Raw genomic sequence first — 16,126 nt, forward strand, 5'->3', positions numbered from 1 at the left:
CCTTTTGAATTTGATTTCGGCTGAGTGTAGGTTGTATAAACTAGCTTTAGGTGCAAACATTTTTGTACATTAAAGTCGTGCCAGAGCAGTGGCGCTAACCTTGCCACGCAACAGCGCATACGCTTTGCTTTCTGTACAGGAGGTTCCTACGCAGAAGCAGTGCTCACAGGGATCAAACCCCATTGTTTGCGAACAGTAAGTTGGTAAAGTCATCAGGTTAAAGGTTAACCATTTTCATTGTCTGGAATGTGCGGCAATGACCTACGGAAAGCGACCTCGCAGGGAAGCAGCAGTATGACATTGAGCCAGTTGAAGACGTCGTGGATAGTAGCAGCGGCAAATCCCCGGCGAAACTCCTCCCGGCGCTTGATGTGCATCAGCGAAACCATGGTGTTGGTCACCGAGGTTCCAACGTTGGCGCCCATGATTATAGGCACGGCGTGCCGGACAGTCAGTACTGCGAATAGCATTCGTTGTCAGAATCGATAGCCGCTTCTATCAAAACGAGTCATCCTTCATTATTATCGAATATTGGTACTGAGCTTGAGGTTAATTCAATAAAGATTCGGATCAAAATGTAGTCGATCTCGGCCACACAAGCGTTTTGTTAGCCTCATAAGTTGTAGCGAGATTTGTATTATTTAGAGACGACATATTCCACACCATTAATAGGTGGTAACGTGTTCCTGGTGGCTTTCATTGAATCTATAGCTTTTGTTCGCTTTTATGCACGGCTGTATTGTTCTTAAGTGTAACGTTCTCGTTCTTTAGTGTTTTTGGTAGTATTTATACAGTTAAAATTTTTATGTGACCATTCCTATCAAGGTATAAATAACTAAAATAATCCGTATGTATTAGTTCTGAGGCTCGCTGCAATATCGGCTGAAAAAATCTGCACTTAACCATAGCCTTCTTCAATGACCATAAGATGTGTCTTTCAATGGGGCATTTCACCACTGCAAATTTCATGGCGGAGCCTCCTCTAATTTTTTTTTTTTTAATATGTAGCCAACACCTTTGCCACGGTGAACGGTGCACGACGGCGTACACGACCGAGTTTGAAAGGACTGTGCTTGTGGCGCCATCTTCCGATAGGTGCAACAAGCAGACGACTGTGTCGTCTGTTCGCTGCACCTATCGAGAAATTCCGCCGACGTCAACACCCTTCCTAACTCGGCCATTTGCACCGTCGTCCGCCGTTGACCATGGCAGGGGTATCGGTCTCAGTTTTCACTGTAAGGAAGTTACGTCTTGAAATTTTCCAAGTCAAACTGAACCGTCCAAATTCATCTTTCATGAAAACTGCAAATGGTTACGCGCAGGTACTGCACTGTTGGTCGATTTGAGATTTAACTTGGGAATCGATACCACCCTATACTATATATCATCAATATGACTAACATTCAATATGATCACATGGGGTACACTCACTTCATCCCAAGATATTACATACCGAGACACTTCATCCCAGACACTTTAGCCCAAAGTTGTTTCATTCCAAGAGGTTTCATCCCTAGGCGTTCCATCTTATGGATATTACATACCAGGATGATTCATAATTTGGATTGGCTCTGTCACACTTCATATTGGGATACTTCATTCCAGGACAGTTAATACCAGACATTTCATACCAAAGGTATTTTCATCCTAAGACATTTCTACCGTGAAGTTCTAGGCAAGTGGCATATAATACCCAGACTTTTCATGCCACATTAATTTGGGGCACTCACGAGTTGCTGATCTCGTACAGCTAGAGATACTTCGTTTAAGGATATTTCATTCCAGTGCAGTTAATACCAGACATTTCATACCAAAGTTATTTCATTCCAAGATATTTCTTACTAGGACGTTCTATGCCAGTGTCATCTAATGGCCAGACATTTCGTACAAGATTAATTTGGTGCACCGACGAGCTCCTGAGCTCGCGCCAAGGGGAGATCTTCTACACTATTCTTTGCGAACCACAATAGCCTTTACGTCTGGCACTAGCCAGGGGGAGTGTGTGTTTTTATGTTGGAAACGCTGTATATATCATAACGTCACCTGGCAACGAAGCACTGGCATAAAAAAAAACACATTTCGTTCAAAGTTCGAGCGGATTGGTTGGCCCTTTCTTAGTGTCCTCAGGACACCACATAATGGCGACGAGTGAAGACCATTGAGGAACCCTGTCGGGCCTGCTATTGCCTGCTGTGATCTCTGCCGGTGAACGGATGCCATGTTCACTTACAGTCCGTCACCAGCCCCGTTCCTCGCTACGCCGGGACCAGCCTGCGTGCCATGGCGGCAGTGAAAGTTAGCCTGCCTCAATTACTTGGAAGCTGTTGGCGGCGATGACGCTGGAAGGCTATTCTGCTCAATGCGCTGGGCCTGGAAGGACAGCAGATCTACAGTAGTGTAGCACCGGCTACTCCGGGATCGGCCATCAAAGAAAAAGAAAAGGAAGAAGTCAACAAAGGCCTGACGAAAAGAACGCATTCAACGAAGCACTGGCTCTGCTGGACAACCACCTCTCGACTACGACGAACGACCTGATGGAGAGACATCGTCTTCGTCAGCGCCATCAAATGCCAGCTGAAGCCTTCGAAGTCTACGCCGCAGCCCTCCGTGAGTTGTCGTCGGACTGCAGCTTTGGAGAGTTCAGCTGACGAGACTTTACGCGATCAACTGTTGGAGGGGGCAGCATCGCAACAGATACACAAGCGACTGCTCTTCGAAGGAACGAGTTTGACACTGAACCGCACGGTCATCCTCGGCAGGCACATCGAACAGACGCAGCGAGAGCTGAAGGAGCTGGCTGGAGACCCCGTCGTCCAGCGAGTTGTTGACAAGCCGACGAGTGGGAGCACCGGAAAGGCGTCGACTACGTCGTGCTACCATTGCGGTTCGACTGCGCACCGCGCGAATGCGAAGAAATGCCCGGCCAGAGACAATACTAGTCGCAACTGCAACAAGAGAGGGCAATTTGCTGCGGTGTGCAAGTCGAAGCTGAGGCACGAAGTTCGGCAGAAATATCATGCAGCGAACGAATGGTCGGCGACCACGAACTCTGTCATGATTTTGAACCTGAACCCTGACAACATGCGAGGAAAAGGGATCTACGTCGACATCGACGTTGACAACGTAATGTTGCCGTTTCTGGTCGACACCGGCTAGTCTGTTTCACTTCTTAGTGAAGATATTTCCGCAAGCACTTCGCTGGCAGCTCGCTCACTGACGCTACGGTGACGCTGCTGAAATACTTTAAGAAGCGCATCCCAGCTAAAGGCTTTTTTTAGCTGAGGTGGCCTACAAACACACACGGACGTATGTTTTGTTACATGTTGTACAGCGTGAAAAGTCAACTCTTGGATTGGATGCCACTCAGAACCTGCAACTTAAAATCCATGGCGACACTCTCAGCTGTCGACAAGCTGACGCGCACTCTGCAAGCTGTCGTGCTACCAGTGAATCTACGCGGTGGATTTTCACATCTTTTTTCGGGCGAGCTTGCTTTGACCAGAGGCTTCGTCCATCAAGTCAAGGTCCGTACGACGGTGAAGCCAGTTGCCTCGAAGCTACGTAGATTGCCCATTACGTTGCGCGAACAGGTGTCTGAAGAGTTGCAACGACTGGAACGTCTCGACAGCATTGAGTGGGTGGATGCGTCGAAATGGACTATTGTCGTGGTTCGGAAAAAGGACGTTACGATCCGGTTGTTCGTCGACTTGAGGGAACCTAACAAAGCCATTATCGTGGATGGGTTCCCACTTCCCCATACTCAGGAGCTGCTGTACCAGATGATGGGTTCTACTAAGTTTTCAAAGCTCGACTTGGCATCTGCGTTCCACCAGGTTGAACTGACGCCCGACAGCCATGAGTTGACAACTTTCGTCACCCACGATGGACTGTTTAAGTTCAAGCGTGTCTGTTTCGGACTTGCATCGGCGCCGGCTGCCTTCCAAAGTATGATGTCGCCCACCCTGAATGGATGAAGAGGAGTTCTCTGTTACATCGATTATGTCATCGTTTGGAGGAAGACGACGAGCGAGCACCAATAAAACCTGAGACTTGTTCTGAGGCGCATTTCCGAGGCTGGACTCCAACTGAATGACAAGTGCGTGTTCGACGTGGACCACCTTTCTTTCCTCGGGCATGTGGTGGGCAAGCAAGGCCTCGCTCCTCTGCATTCGAAGGTGGTGGCCATCGTTCAAGCACCAGTACCCAAGGACGTCTCAGCGCTGCGGTTATTCCTGGGACTTGAAGGCTACTACTCCCGTTTTGTGCCACACTATTCCGATGTGGTCCAGCCTCTCAGAAAACTGCTGCGTCAGAACCCTACATTAACTTGGGGTGACGCAGCGCAGAGAAGCTTTGAGACCAAAAGGTTCTTTCGTCATGTTCCGTCATCAAGATGTTCGACACTAATCTTCCAGTCGTTGTGACCATTGACGCATCAGACGCTGGCCTTGGAGCCGTCCTTCAGCAACAAGCTGGGGAAGAGCTACACATTGTGGCATTTGCACTCATGACACTGACTTCTACCGAGCGGAGGTACTCTGCTGGGGAAAAGGAGGCTCTGGCGTGTTTGGTCGCATGCGAATGCTGGCACATCTACCTCTGGGGCCGAAGGTTCTTACTTAGAACGGATCACCAGGTGCTGGTGACTCAACTATCCTCCAGAGGTTCCGGCAGGAGGCCACTACGAATCGCAAGGTGGTGAGCAAAACTCCTTTACTACAACTTTGACATCGCCTCTCAAAGAGGCTGTGAGAATGCTGTCGCGGAAGCGCTGTCCCGATTACCTTTGGTGGCAGCAGCAGAGTCAGAAATGGAGGAAGAAGTTGTGCCTTTGGTGTCATCTTGCATCACCAAGGATCAAATGCAAGTCGCAATGGCCAAGGACCCTACCCTGCAGCTAGTGACCACGTACCTTGAAAAGGGATGGTCAGCAAAGAGGATGCTCACTCAGGAGCTAATGCCTTGCCTCCAGCTTAGGGCGGAATTGTGGAATTGTCCGTTGGGGATAGCATTGTCTTCAGGGAAGACAAGATCGTTGTGCCAGATTCGCTGACGTACATTGGACTTGGTTTCTCTTGCACACGAGGCACGCCCTGGCATCGTGAAAACCAAACAAAGACTTCGAGACAAGTTCGATGGCCCCGGATAGACAGGCAGGTGAGTATGCCGTGCGAAGCTGTCACGTGGTCAATCAGCTGACAAGTCAGCAAAACCGGTCGTGGCACCACTACTCCCTGTTACTCTCCCGGAGAAGCCTTGGCAAAAGCTAGCTATGGACATCGTAGGTCTGCTGCACCTGACCTCCGGAAGTCCCAAGTTCATCATCACCCTTGTGGACTACCATTTCAAGTGGCCGGAAGTTTGTTTTGCAAATGCTGTTACGACACAAGTGGTGATAGATTCTTGAGAGGCGTGTTTAGTCTGGAGGGCTATTCGGAAGAACTCGTGACAAACAACGGGCCACAGATCAGGTCGAGGCTTCTTGACGACTTTCTACACAAAAGAGTAATCAAACGTTGTCTCTCGTCGGTATACTCCCCGCTGGCCAATGGGTCGGTCGAACGATTCAGCAGGAGACTAAATGACTTTATTCGAGTTTCAGTTCTGGAAGGACGATTGCTTAAAGAAGCCGCCGTGGACTATTTGGGTGTATACCGGACTACACCACACTCGACCACAGGGGTGTCTCCTGCTCAGCTCCTTCACGGTCGCCAACCCAGGACCCGACTTGACATCATTGGCCTTCCATCAAAGAACTTCTTTCAGGAGCCAGCCGCGGCAATGGAACCGTAACGAACTCGTGTCTAAATCAAACAGCACTCGACGAAGGAGTATACAGATGCGAAAAGAAGTGCCAAAACACCAAGATTCAAGGAGAGAGATAATGTACGGATCCATAAACCCGCAAGTGTCAGTAAGGGTGAGCTTTCAAACCCCCGATCACTGAAAATACAGAAACAGTTGTGTCCAGGCAGTTTTGGCCTGGAAGACGGACGCAGCTGGAATGCCCCCAAGCTCGTGGCTCTGCCTGAGGAATGTGACACTGAAAGATGTAAACAGTTGTTATACTTTCTAGCCATTCCTGGGGAACAAGAACAGTCAACCAGGAGAACCGTCTCGGACAACTAAGGCGAATATTCCGTCGAGGAGAATCGCGAAGCTTTGCCAGCGTCCTGTCAAGTTTCAAGAGGCGCAGGCTCGGTTGAGGAACATCATCTAGAAGCTTCGGCGACGCCAATGCAGATCATGATTGGACCAGCTTACGTTGAAGAATAACGTCAGGAAGTTTTGACGTCGCCGGTAAAAGTTTCACGAGATGAAACTCCTGTTGTTAGACATCGGCTGGAAGATTCTGCGGCGCCTACACAGGCTACGGGAACGACGTGTTGAGGCACACCAAAATTCCACGGAACCCTAGCCATAAATAGCTTTGCTTTAAAACCCAATAGACGCTTCTTCTGCATGTGCTCGTTGCCATTCGCCTCGCTGTGGCTGAGCACGCGACGAAGTGCTATCGAAAAGAAACGCCCGCACTCGAAGCGGAGCGTACACTGGATTCTTAAAGGGTAACTGCAAAGAAAAAAAAGTGCATTTTTAAACAGCCTAATTGGGACAAGCATGTCACAAAACAATTTTTCCGCCAAAAACAGATTTTGTTACAGCAATATTAGTTGCGCGAGACTGATTATAGTTTGCGGCTTTTAGTCCGTCTTAAACCGCACGCCACAAAGTTGGTATTATACGTCCCGTAGTGGCTGCTATACGTCACGGAGTGACGTATAACAGCCACTCTGCGCGCGTCGAAAGAGCGGGAGTTTCAAATGTGGAGAAGTTGTGACTCCGACTAAATTACCTGCATTGGCGTAAATATTCCTAGAAAAAATTTGTTTTTTCGCGGAAGATTTGTTTTGTGACCAGCTTGTCCCAATTAGGCTGTTTAAAAAAGCACTTTTTTCTTTGCAGTCACCCTTCAAAGGGGCAAGTGATGATGTTCTCGTTGTCTTGCCGGACCTCGATGTACACCTTGGTTGACTGCCGTCGAGGACCTGGGGATCGTGGATGAAGCTAGCTGCTGGAAAGTTGGTTGTCGGTGATAAGCGGTGGGGATCGGAGGCGTTGTGCCCGATTAAAAACAAACAACAAAAACTTTACTTAAACATCAGGGAAAAAAGCCGCTTACAACTCCCTGTGACGCCGAATTGGAGCGCAGCTCTTGAGGAGGAGGGAAGGGCGCTGGGGGGGGGGGGTTAGACTAACCAGGGGGGTCACGTGACCTTGGGGGTCACGTGACCCCCAATGCCGATGATGTCATCACTGACGTCACTGATGACGTCATTAGTGACGTCACTGATGACGATGACGATGCGAATGTCGGTGACGTCATCAGTGACGTCGCTGACGACGTCATCAGTGATGATGACGATGACGATGCGGATGCCGGTGACGACATCAGTGACGTCACTGATGACGTCATCAGTGATGATGACGATGACGATGCGGATGTCGGTAACGTCACCGGCATCCACATCGTCATCGTCATCATCACTGATGACGTCACCGGCATCCACATCGTCATCGTCATCATCACTGATGACGTCACCGGCATCCGCATCGTCATCGTCATCATCACTGATGACGTCACCGGCATCCACATCGTCATCGTCATCATCACTGATGACGTCACCGGCATCCACATCGTCATCGTCACTGATGACGTCATCATCATTGATGTCATCATCACTGATGACGTCACCGGCATCCACATCGTCATCGTCATCATTACTGATGACGTCACCGGCATCCGCATCGTCATCGTCATCACTGATGATGACATCAGTGATGATGACGATGACGATGTGGATGCCGGTGACGTCATCAGTGTCGATGACGTCATCGGGGGGTCACGCGACATCGGCGGGGGTCACGTGACCTCGAGGAGGGGGTCACGTGACCTCAGGGGAGTCACGTGACCTCGAGGAGGGGGTCGCGTGACCTCAGGGGAGTCACGTGACTTCGGGGGGTCACGTGACCTCAGGGGGTCACGTGCCTCCCCACGAAGTCACGTGACCCCGGTGGGGGGCTCGCGCGGTGCATTATGGGATATTTCCCATGATGCACCGCGCGGTTACGCCGACGGCGACGGCGACGGCGACGGCGACGCCGACGCCGCTCAAGCCGGAAACGGGCCCCTAAGAGCTGCGCTCTAAAAGGTGATGACTTGGGCAAACTGCCGCACACGGCCGACAAATAAAGAACGCCTTGAAGTCAGCTTTCCTACCGCTCAAGGTGAGGACGGCGGCTGCGTCGTAGGCGCTAATAAAAGTACCTGTCCCGGACGACAGATCACGCGGCGTATCGTGGGAGATGAACTTTAAAGTGGCGCGCACAAGCTCATCAGGGTTTAAGACAGCTTGTCGGACGTTCTGGCTGTTCAATCAGGGCCCCGAAGACATTCAGCTGGTCCCATGCGCCAACACACGCTAACCGACTCAATTTCAAAATTGCTGCTCACACGTGGAGTCATAAAAACACTCTCTCCTTGGTTCGAAATTCCCGAATCCAAACCCAGGTCCGGTTCTGCTCAGAGGCCGGAGAAAATATAGGGGTCCGCTACTATGACGGAAAGGTGCCCCGTCGGGTAAATTCGTCCCACCACAAAGGGTGGGTGAAAATTGAAAAGCAAAAACCAAAACGGGCCAGACGTACACGAAACTTTAGTGTGCGTGTCCCCGACGCAATCCTCTGGATCAAATTTCGTCCACAAAGCACATAGACCGTAGTTTACGGAACGACTTGACAGTCGCTGACAAGTACAACCCTGCTTTCCGCAGAAAATATACAAGCGCGAACCACAGCGAGAACCACCGAAACATGTCGAGCGGTGCACATTTATGCGACCAAGAAGCGCAGATGGAGAGACTCAAGCAGAAAGAAACGTACGCCAGGCATATACAAGAGTATCGTGCCTAATCTGCGAGCGTAGCGGGAGAGGTAAGATTCCTAGAGGCAGAGGCACTTGCTCTCCGGCTCAGTGAAAGTCCTAACGCCCGTCGACGTGTTTTGTCTCTCCGCCCGGGTCCCTCGGTGAATTTACGCTTCGCCCTGTGCTTTAAGGTCAAGAAGCAGACGCTCGTAGCCCTGGGGGCAACGGCCACTCGTGCGAAAGCGATACTTTTTCACGAGTTTGGAAACCGACTTTCGGCACGTAGGGGCAGGAAAGCGCTCACACGAACTATAAGCAACATGCCCACAAACAAACCGCGGAAAAAGAGCTGTCTGTCGTACGCGCGCGGGAGCCCCCCTCAACTCGGGAAACGCGATACTTGGTCTCCGAAAACACCTCTTGGGACCCGGCCAAAGCGCCGACAGACACATAAACAGCACAGAGCGCATGGTGCTCTCCTTACATAATATTAAAGAAAAAACGACCACGTCTACTGGGCAGTACAACGGTATCCAATTGGAATGTTTTCCCCTTTACACGAATTTACTGGCACTAGTGGGGCCCAAGTATACTCGCACGCAATTGAATTAACCAACAAACCTTTTAGATGCGGAGCATCTCTTGCTCGGGTCTATGTCCCGCGGCGTCGTAGTCCGCACTCACATTATGCATGCGCAACTCTCCTCCTTCCCTCTGTCCAACAGCTGCGCGTAACTCTCTCCGCTCTCTCTTTCTACCAGTTGCGTGCACTTCGCGTGCGTTCGCTTCTGCTCACACCGCGCGCGCATGCGCAACTCTCCTCCTCTAGTCTCCTCTCCTTCAAGTGTGAATATAAGCAAGTGGCCGAGTGGGCTAACGCGTGTCAGCTCGGAGCGTAGAGCGAAAGCTTGCGCTGGGAACCTCCTGGGTTCGAGTCCCCGCCGCACCGCCCGTTTCGATCTGGATGAGCTTCGTACCGGCACGCGTTCGTGTGATCACTACTGCGTGATGCACGTTAAAAACCCCAGGTTGGTGGTTGAACTGCACTGGCTAAATTTCTCATCTACAGGTAAGAGACCGATTACCCGTTGAGGCGCATCTCCATCAAGGCTGTATAAACTTAGAGAGCAAACCAATTTTTGCGCGTGTTCAGTTCACCGCTGTTGACTCCACTTCACTCCGTTCTTCCGATGAAGTGTGATGGAAGCGACAGTCCCGTCAGTTAGTGGGTTGGCGCAAGGAAGCGTCAGCACCACACAAACTAACAGCAACGCTACGTCCACTGAAGACAAAGCTGCGCAGCGAAGGGCGCGCGGCGCTGAGCGCAAACGCTTGATGCGAGCGGCAGACCCTGAACTACGGCAACGAGAAGCGGCGTCCATTCGTCAAAGTCGAGCGGCGGATGCTGAACTACGACAACGTGAAGCAGCGGCGGGTCGAGAACGTCGAGCAGCAGAACCTCAGGTTCGGGACCGTGAAGTTCAACAACGTTACTAACACCGTTAATAACGATCCACGATGCTCCGCATCACCCCATGGTTCCCCTCGGGAAGATGGTGTAATATTTTTGTTGTGGTGTAATTTCAAGGACAAAAGTGAGCGTTTTCATTCAATCTCTCCTTCGCGAAACTTGATGATATAACTGGGCGGTCGAAGTACCGCCCAGTGAGGATTTTTGACTGCGGCTTATTAGATTGGAGCTGAGCATTGCGCGAGCACGCGATTTGGGCTCGGGATAGTCAACAGCTTAACAAACATTCAAGTAGTGGCTCGTAAACAATCGCGGCGCTGAAGGCAACAGCCGAACCCTAACAATGCCTGGAACTCAGCGTGTGTCCCGTGCTTTGCCAACCTCATCTCGTGGCTATGATCCACATTGGCGGCATATAATTAGTTGCAGATCACGTGGCCGCTTGTACTGGGTGCGAATTGAGGGGGTGAACGTTGCTCGTTTTTCTTTATTTTTTCTGCGACGTTCATTGCGTGAGAAAAACTGAGACGTTTTGAGATCTCTGTACAGCGAAATTAGAGCGCAGCTCTTGCGGAGGGGGAGAAGGGGAGGGTATTCCCCTCCTCTTCCGTACCCTCTCCTCATCGTCCCCTCCTCTCATTTGTCTCCCCTTCCGTATCCTCCCCTCCTCCTCCGCACTCTCCCCTCCTCGTCCTCCCGTAGTTTCCCCGCTAAATTTAGCTGAAAATTGACGCCACTTGACCTCAGCACCGTATCAGTTTCTCTGCTAAATTTAGCGGGGAAAATGATGTCACATGATTTGCTGTCACGTCACCTATGAACAAATTCCGTTTCTCGGCTAGAAACTCAACTTCTCCGCGAAATGTACTGAAGAAACTAAATTTGCCCGCTAAATCTACCGGAGAATTGAATTGCTGTTCACTTCACATGATGTCAACTTCCCCCTAAATTCAGCGTGTTAACGCGGGGCTGGAATTGGTATTGAAGTCACGTGATGTCAATTTTCCCGGTAAATCTAGCGGAGAAGCTGAATTTGTCTGCTAAAACTGGTGGAAAAGCTGAACTGGTGTTGAAGTCACGGGACGTCAATTTTTCCGTAAAATTTAGCCTGGCAACACCGCACCGACGGCAACACCGCGAAAAACAGAATGGGGCGCGTAAGAGCTGCGCCCTAAAACGAGCGCGTCTTTTCATTGGTCATAAACGTCAGGGATTTGTTCTAAGCGGTATCCCCGCAAAGTGCAAGAATTTTGGCACTGCCCTTTTAAGTTTTCACAAACTACAGCTGTCAGTGTTTCCGCTACAACACAGCGCTGCGTGCTGTGATTTCACAGTTCCAGTCGGCAATCATTTGTAATATCGTTTAACACCTAAAACTGTAGAGCAGAAAGGAAAAAAAAACGTTTAGGCGAAGCAGCACACACAGAAAGGGACGTCTTAAACTCAGTCAACTGTTTTTTGTTTTTTTTTCTCTTTTCTTGCACCGCAGACTCAAGTGTTGAACGACGTGATTGGCTGCCACCTGCTCGCCTGTACACTTAGTCTTTTTACTAATAATTTCTGGTAACTTTTATTAGTGCGGACCGTCTGTGAGAAGATGCGAACAACTTACGGTTGGATCCCACCATCGAGACGGTGATGGAGGTGGAGGACGAAGAGCTCTGCATGAGCACGGTGACCAGGACCCCGACCATGAGCCCCACTACGGGGTTTATGAGGACGGAGCTGTCCGAGAGCACATGACTCGCCGCCCTGCCGCCAAGCAGCTTGAAGGCGTCGCCCAGGAGATCGAGAGCGACCAGGAAGGCCAAGATGCTCAGGGCCAGAACGGCCAAGTGCGCGCATAGCCGCTTCTTCGTGAGCGAGGGGACTGCAAACAGAAACGAATTTGGAGATTTCACGAGCCAAACCACTGATGGACATTGGGCACGCCCCAGGTGAGAATTGTGGATTAATCTCGACCACCTGAGGATCGTTGGACGTGTGACCGATATCTCGGTTACACGGCGCCTTCTCGGCAATAACCATCCGTCAGATTGCGGGCTGTTCGACCGGGCTTCAAACCCGCCAACTGGGGATCCGTAGGCCAGCGCTTTGCCTCAAAGTCACGAAGGGGCCTAGGGACCTACACAACGATAGTATCGAAGACGACTCTTCACGCCTTGTGCTATTCAGGATTTTTTTTTTATATACAGATTGCGGTTATGGGTTATGGTTTCATAAGGTGGTGCTACAAAAACGTGCAACGTAAAAGTATAATATATAAGTACCTCTCTACGTTTATCGGGGAAACATGAATTGATTAATAATTACGCACAAATTCAATTTCCCCGCCAAATATAGCGAGGAAACGCTTTCCGCTAAATTTAGCAGGAAACACATCTAAAAATAACGATAAAAAATAATATACCTCTGATGCTCTCCACCTCAACATAAACATAGACATCACGCTGCCTCAATTTTGTTATGTATATGTCAATTTAGCAAACAACCGCTACCCAAAGCGCTCCCGATTTTTCGGTCCTTACTCCACGGGCGTGTTGACTTGATCTACGCTTTCTCAGATTCCAGGACCGCTAAAAAGCATTTAAAGTTCTCTTTCACTCCCAATTATAGACCTTCTTCGCTTACTCTCGTCCCCTGCCACCTTGTAAATATATTCAGTATGGGCGACGAAAAAACAATAAAAAATGTCAAACAATCTGCAAGTAGTAAACATATAGAGGGAGACAAAACGAGAATCGAACATGGTTACGCTTATATCCTAAATGCATTTTATTGGAGTGGCTACGCGCTAAAACAAGGTTTTCGTCCATACAGCAAGTGACGATGTTTCAAGATGGCGGCGCCCTTTTGAAATAGGCTTATAGTGAAGAGTAAAATGAAATAAAAAAAGTACGTTGTTAGCCTTTTTTAAAAGCAATAGTGAAATTGCCCATAACGGTGGGAACAAAAAAAAAATTAAAGTCGCTTACAATCCCTCGTAACGCCGAAATGGAGCGAAGCTCTTGAGGAGGTGGAGGAAAGGTAGAGAGAGGGGGGCTATGCCCTTTCTCTCCTGCCCACGTCCCATGTAGGAGAATTTTCTCCGCTAAATTTAGCGGGAAACATTTTCCCGCTAAATTTAGCAGGGAAATGTTTTCGCTAAATTTAACGGGGACAATTTTCCGCGAAATTTAGCGGGGTATTTTTTCGCTAAATATAGAGGGAAGTTTTTCTGCTAAATTTAGCGGTGAAGTTATTCCGCTAAGCTTAGCGGGGAATTTTTTCTGCTAAATTTAGCGGGGAATTTTTTCTGCTAAATTTGGCGGGGAAATTTTCCGCTAAATTTACCGAGAAGAGGTTGCTATAAATTTAGCGTACATTTATTTCCGCTTAATTTAGCGGGGAAATTTTACCGTTAAATTTAGGGGGAAACTTTTTCTGCTAAATTTGATGGGGAAAATTTTCCGCCTAATTTGGCGGCGAAATTTTTCCGCTAAATTTTCTACTAAATTTAGCGGAGAAAATTTTCCGCTAAATTTAGTGGGGAATACATGATGGGAAAAACAACTAAAAAAACACGGACTACGAAGAGGAACAGACACGACAGGACAATGCTGTACTCGCAACTGAAGAATTTTAATAAAGGAAGCAAAGACAGAAAAACCATACATTGCACAAAAAGGAAGGACCACTCTCGCCAACCTTGAAGCGTGTCAATAAACTACCCGTTCACTACGCGACTCATGTTTTGCCGCAGGAAGGAGATTTCTTTGGCTGACAGCGCCAATGACGATTCACTAACAGACGAATGACCATGACACAGAATGTGGAAGGCCTCAATGATCTCTATCGTCATCCTATCCTTGTGCGCTCCCAGAACGGTGACTCTGCCAAAGTCAGGCCGACACAGGCAAACTCTGCAATGAACGGGCAAAAGCCCCCCCAACCGTAGCTCCGAGCGAATATGAGTGCTCACGTGATATGTCATTCGGACATCTTCCTGTTTGCCCCACGTAGCACCTGTTACACGAGAAAGGTATTTTATCTACCACACACGAAATACAAGGGACAAAAGGTTTTCTGTGCGGCTTGGTGCACTTCGCGCTGGAACGACCAACTACCTTCGCACTAATCCTGGAACATATCTGGTCTATTTCTTTGGGGCGCCGAAAACACTACCGGAATTCCATATCTGCCACCAACTTGTTTCAGGTTATGGGAAACGCGGTGGAGGTAGGGGACCACTGCGACACGCTTCTTTTCTTTTTCCGGCCTCGACCACTCCACCCCCTTAGCTTTTTCAAGAAGTGAGCTGGCTACTTCCGCCAAGAGTGTCGACGGGAACCCCGACTCCTTCAAGCTACTAATTTGTTTTCTAAAGCTGTCGGTCATCTTGTGGGCACATGATTTTCTGAGAGCCAACCCAAGGCATGACACCGCTATGGACCTCTTAACCACCTTTGAATGGGAAGACTTAAAATCCATTATCGCATTTTTGGAGCGCGGTCAACATATAGTGTTGCCCGCAACATACAGTGCCAACATATAGTGTTATCATCCGGGTACATCGTCAAATCAAGGAAGTGTAGAGCCCCTACCTTTGGCTCTTCACACGCAAATCTCAGGCCCCCTTCTCAAATGTGTCTAGAACTAAACACCGCGTATCGTCTTCTTCTATTCCCTCATACAAAACCAAAAAAATCATCTACATATCGAAACACCCTTTTTACAGTCGACGCCCCTAAAGCACACGCCACAGCCCTATCAACCCCGGATTGGTAAATGTCGCTCAAAATTATAGCAACTCAGGACCCGATACACACTCCTTGCTTTTGTAGAAAAAAAGAATTGTTCCAGCCTACAACCATGAAATTCAGATAAAACTGCAACATCTCTAAGAAGTCTTCCATAGCCAGCCCACTGGAGTTTCTAAATCCCAGTTCCCCGTTCGATTCAATACAGTCTCTAACAGAGGGAAGCACCTGGTCCTGAGGTAGCGAATAAAATAAATCCTCAACGTCAACGCAAAAGGCCGTCCATTTCTTGGCCTCATTATCTTTTAAAAAATCGCACACCACCTCAGAGTTGGCCACCCTGAAAGGGTCCCCCACGTCCAACGGAGCCAGCTGTTTTTGAATAAACGTCGCCATCTGCCGTTGCCACGTGCCCCTTTCCGTGACGATAGCCCTAAAAGGGCACAAGTCTTCATGCGTTTTGGCGCTAAAAAATATCTCGAGATGTAACCCTTCGGATTTCTTGATAAACCCCCCCCCCCCCCCCCCCCCCAACTGACTTAAGGCTAGCTTCTCACACATCTCCATAGCTCTGGCCTTGTCCTTTTTTAACACCACGTCAACCTGCCTAAAGTTTTTTGGAAATGACCGCATTCGCTTTTTCACAAAAAAAAAAAAACACCTTCTGGCATCACAACAAAGGAACCCTCTTTATCTGATTCCAAAACACGCACCTGATTGGTCACAAAATGATTGACCAACGGTGTCAATCCCACATGTCCTCCACGTGGCTTCAGGAACTGAAGAGTGTCCACGCACTCAGAGGTACAGCGTGGCCGGTCCAGTTCCCTAGCTCTGTAGGCGACGTTCCTTGCAATCGTCACCAGCTCTGGAGGGCTCAGCTTTGGTTCAAGGCTGAACATGGGGCCACGTTCAAGAATCTTGGCGTATTCAGCGGGGACAGCGGCATCGCCGAGAGTAGTAAAGCGACCTGCTGGGGAGGTCACTTTTTCC

This window comes from Ixodes scapularis, unplaced genomic scaffold, assembly GCF_016920785.2.
Source record: "Ixodes scapularis isolate PalLabHiFi unplaced genomic scaffold, ASM1692078v2 PGA_scaffold0__279_contigs__length_252992795, whole genome shotgun sequence".
In the NCBI taxonomy this organism is placed as follows: Eukaryota; Metazoa; Arthropoda; class Arachnida; order Ixodida; family Ixodidae; genus Ixodes; species Ixodes scapularis.